A 5367-nucleotide genomic window follows, 5' to 3' on the forward strand; every position below is an offset into this window, starting at 1 on the left:
GGGTAAGTTGTGGCTGCCATGGTAGTGGTGGTGGTGGTGAAAGTGGTTGGTTACTATGAACTTTTTTTGGAAGTTTTATTTTATTTTAATAACTTGTTTATATTATTTTAATGAGATGAAGGTAAAAATAGAACTTTTGATGGTGAGTGTATTGTAAAATGAATTGTTAAAATTGATGAAGTGACTTTTTGAGATGCTAAAAGTTAAAATTTTTGAAAGCTTTGATAGGAATGCTCTTAATTCTTGTCCCTTAAGTTTCATTCTATCATTTTATTCCTTAGTTTTAATGTGTCTTGTCAAAGTTACTCTTCATGTCTATGAATTACGTTAACTGTTAAAATGTTTTTTAATACTAAAAATTAATAAATTTTTGTTTTCTTAGTAAAAATATTTTTTAATGACAATTCACCAAATTAAAAAAAAAATGTAAATTGTAATTTTGTCAAAAATAAAAAATATATATTAATTTTTAGTATTGAAAAAATAATTTTTAATCGCTAAGGGATTTTATAGATGAAAGGACTAATGTTGATAACAAACATAAACCTTAAAAAATAAAATAACAAAAAATAAATTTATAGAGCAAAAATGACAATTTATTAAATTTAAAGGGTCAAGGGTGTAATTTGCATCTCAACAAAACAAAATAATCCTCATATTTTAATTTGATCTCACAGAGATAAATTTTTAGTTCCACCAATATATATAAGTGAACAACACGTTCAAAAATATGGTTGGCCACACCTCGTATTCTATTCCCCTTAATGCTAAAATATATATAAATCGGGCCACAGCACACAGCAGCTCATATTGGTTGAAAGTGGATTGGACGAGGTGTAATATATAGATTTGCTACTCTGAACTTTTTTCTCTTTGGTTTTCAGTCCACAAGGCCAAAGCCACTGCAGTAGTTTTCACACTAGTGACATATTGGTTGATACGTGGACTGCATGACGTGTAATTTACGTGTGATCCTCTGAAGCACAAACTCAAATTTTGCTTTAATTATCTTATATGAAAAATTGGGGTCAGTTGTTTTTTACTTTTACTTTCCCATGAAGTTAATATTTTTTCTCTATTATTCGCAGTCTATCATATATGAATGCTTGTTTCAAAAGGTGTGGTTTTTTTTTTTTTTTGGGAGTTTCAAAAATTGTGGCTTAATTTATGTTACTACAACTTTTGCATTGAAAATAGTTTATATCATTTAATATTCTAATCCCTTTCAATACCATTTTTTCCCCTTTCCCTGTTTAGTTTCAGTTCGTTGGCTCGTACCACGATTCTCCTTATAAAAACAAACCATCACCACACATTTATCATCTCAACTTCTAAATATGCTTCGTGTAATCTTTATAGTCCTGTTCTACATGAGCATGCATGCACATGAGGCTAGCAGAATCTTCCATGTAGAACACAAAATGATGAACAAAAACCACACTTTAGGGTCACTGCAAGGTGTTGTCCCTCCATCAACAATCAGACTAAAGGCCTTCACCTGTCACAGCGTCTCTCCTTTGCCATGCCAACAGGCGCTGAGGGCTTATACCCCTACATCTATGCCGAATCCAGGCACCTATATTCCTCATTCAAGAATCAAAAGAGGAAGGACCTTCGCAAGTCGGAGTGTAACTCCTTAGTCTTTGTTGTGCAAGAGTAACTATTAGATGCTCTTAGAGTATGGTGACGTGATATTCTTTCTTTTTATATCCATGGTGGATCTTATTGATTAAATTCATTATAAGATCTACCATGAATATGAAAGGATAAAGCATCACACTACTATACTCCAGGAGTAACTAATAACTTTCCAAGCAACAAAACTTTGTGCCTCAACTCCATATAGTCCATCCCTCTATCCCAAAATAATTGAAGGAGCTAGTTGAAAATGTCCTGGTACTATTGCTGGTTGGGCTTCTATTTGTAATTTTGCGTGGGATACACCCTTCTCTCCTCTATTCTTCCCTTGGTTCACTCTGAGGACTGGCCGAGATGTAATTCGGTGCAAGTAGCTTCTTTATAATATATATATATATATATATATATATATATGGGATTACGCAAATATTCTTTTTTAAAAGAATTTCATCATAATTTATAGACTTGGAGGATTATATTAGTTGTTTCTTCTTATTCATAATAATATGTTGATTTTATATAAACCTTTCAAAATTGGTATCGATAGAGAAATTTCAAACTTAATTGTGAGAAAACATGTCAATCTATAGAGTATAGCCTGCCCGTAATAATTAAAAATTATGACAAGTTGGGTCAAGTTGACTCTTTTTCTTTTTTCCTTTTCAAAAAATGAAAAAAAAAAAAAAAAAAAAAAAAAAAAAAAAAAAAAAAAAAAACAAAAACCATTATCTTTAATTTTGGATTTGAAGGTTGTGGGAGAATATTTTTTTTCAAGGAGGAAATTTTTTTTAATACATTAATCTTTCTTCTTTTTTTTTTTTTTGGTTGCTGAAATACATTAATCTTGTTGAGTTATCCCTTTTATTGAATTGTTAATTTGTATCTTTGCTTGATTCTCATTGAGTTTGTTTAGCTTCTGTCGTAATGGACATGCTACAATATAGATTATACTAGTCCTTGGCTGGTAACTTTCAATCGGTACTCGAATTGTATTCCAAATAAATGATGATATACTTGTGACTTATCAACGTTACCGTTTGCATAAGTTCTTTTCTACTTATTATAATCAACAAATAATCATTCTCAAAAAAAAAAAAAAAAAAAAAAACAAATAATATATTAATTTGTATTTTCATTTACAATTCACATTGTCCATACTCCATACATATCACTCTCCACGTGAAGATGTTTGGTTGGAATTATTTTTTTGATCAAAGTACCACAAGTAAGGATATGATTCCGTAGGCTAATTAATGCCAGGCCTTGAATGAGCTTAACATTTTATTTATTTATTTTATTTTTTTGAAAACCCAAAATAAATGGGTTAGAGATGTGCTCACTGTCCCATACTACTTAAATTTTCGCTTTGCAATATAGCGTGAAATTACTTAGACATTAATGGAGTTTGTCACTATTCAAATTTATAACTTTTAAAATCACAAAAGTGATGAATCATGATAGATTTTTACCACTAAGCTACTGTAGCAGGTGGTTAAAAATTAAGGACACTGACTTCCAAACACTCTTTCTCTACTTACAAGGACACTTACTTTATGGTGGAAGACAATTGCACAAAGTGAATTGGGTAACAATTTACAAAATTTAGGTTCATGTCCTATATTGGTAGAGTGTGGAAGAACACAATTTTAATCATCACCTCAGAATAACTTTTCTACTCAACATTCCACATTTCTTTTGTTCAGCCTTATTGATTCTTTCTTTGGTCTATCTATCAGGGATTCTCCACTGAGTCTCTCTTTAGTACAATATAACCTGATAGGTCAAGAATGTATTGACCTCTTAGGTAAATTAACCAATTGATTAACCAAGTGAATTAATTAAGTCAATTTAATATACAATACGTGTGGTAACATAAACAAATCACCAAATAACTAAATGCAGCAGAAAATAAATTTGACACGGGTGATTTGTTTACGAATGGGAAAGGCCATCGAGGCAAAACCCTATCAGGTAAATTTAAGGTCACTACTCTCGAGAATCCACTATTATCAAAACAAGCGGTTACAAGTAAAGGAATCTCAGTACCTTATACTAACCTACAATTAAACCCTTACCCCAATACCCAATTAGACTTATAATGTAGTGACAATCTCTCCTTTCAATGCACAGCTCCAAGTACGTGACTAAACAATCGATGCACGGATCCTAATATGTGACTAACACACCAACTTGAGAAAAATGTTGGCTGCAAAGTTCTTTAGTTCATCCACACGATGAAGATCAAGAAGATCCTTGGTTACAAAACCCTTGACGTACAAACGCAGCAGCTTCTTCAAAAGAAAGATGAACTAGGGCAAATTGTCTCCGGTCACAATTTGAGTAAATAATCACTTTGCATCAAGTTGCATCAAGTTGCATTACCTTTGACAGTCCTTAAAATAATCCTTATATCTGTCTAAGGTTGTGAGAAAAGAAATCCTACACAAATAACTTGGATATGCAAGAAAAACAAATTTGGAAATCTGAATTTCATAATTCTCGATAGATATAGCTGTCGAGCTATCTGTCGAGCTTCAAATATTAAATCTCAATAGATGCAACTGTCGAGCTTTAATGAACAGCACTTCTTCATTTGTTTTTTGGACAGATTTGTGTAGTTTCAATACTTGAACTTAAACTCTTATTTCGTTAAAGTATTAAACACATCCTAGATCTACCCAATTACAAGTAAAGTGCGTTTTGTTAAAGAATTAGCCAATTCTAAATGACATATGTTCATAACATGTTCCACATATGTCCTAACAATCTCCTCATTTGGCAATCTGTGACAAAACCACAACAAACAAATGAAATATGAGAGAAGTCATAAATCACTCAACTCATAATCACTTGTTGAATACAATAAAATCTAATCCTAACACAAATTCTTGAAAAACTTTGCAAGAAGAGAGTTCATGGCATGATAGATTTTGACAACCTGTATTTCTGAAACACTTTAAACAAAACTCAACAAGGTATCTTAGTGTGAAACAAAAATAAAAGATTGCATACAATAATAAGAAACATGTGTATAAAGAGAGAAAATAAACAACACATGGAGAGATAGGTGAAATTGATAACAACATCATCATATATATATATCAAAAATAAGTACAATGTTTGCTATTACTAAATGGTCACAAGACCTATGTACAAAAGATAATGTCTAAAGGAGAAAGAAAAGAAAAGATATAAAAGTCCTCACTACATCCCTCATAAACAAAAACACTCCTTCTAACAAAAATGTCCTATACTAACTCTCCCCCTAAGTACATGACTACTCTCATACCCAAAACTACTCTCCCTTTTTATCACGAATGACAAAGGGCAAGTCACTGAGAAGCAGTCATCTCCTTATCATTGGAAGAGCTAGCAGCCTCATTTGTATCATCATTATCATCACCGAAGCCATCATCAGCATCCTCGTCCTCGGAAGCCTCTGAAGAAGGAGAAGGAGATGCGACGAAGCCACCAAGGCAAGCCTGACATCATGCAATACGACCCACACGGGTGGTCACTTGACTCATCTCATTAGTGAGAGTGTTAAGGCGAGCATCCATGCGCTGAACCTACGCCATGATCACCTCAAGTGTCACACCACCTGCAAAAGAGGAAGTAGGAGCAGAGGTGGATAGAGCTGAATGGGTGGGAGGAGTTGCCGTCTCGGTCCGTGGTCGCTTCAATTGAAGCTGGGCCTCACTCCATCGTACAGTCACCATGCTAATGGCA

The sequence above is a fragment of the Quercus robur genome, chromosome 7, assembly GCF_932294415.1.
Source record: "Quercus robur chromosome 7, dhQueRobu3.1, whole genome shotgun sequence".
In the NCBI taxonomy this organism is placed as follows: domain Eukaryota; kingdom Viridiplantae; phylum Streptophyta; class Magnoliopsida; order Fagales; family Fagaceae; genus Quercus; species Quercus robur.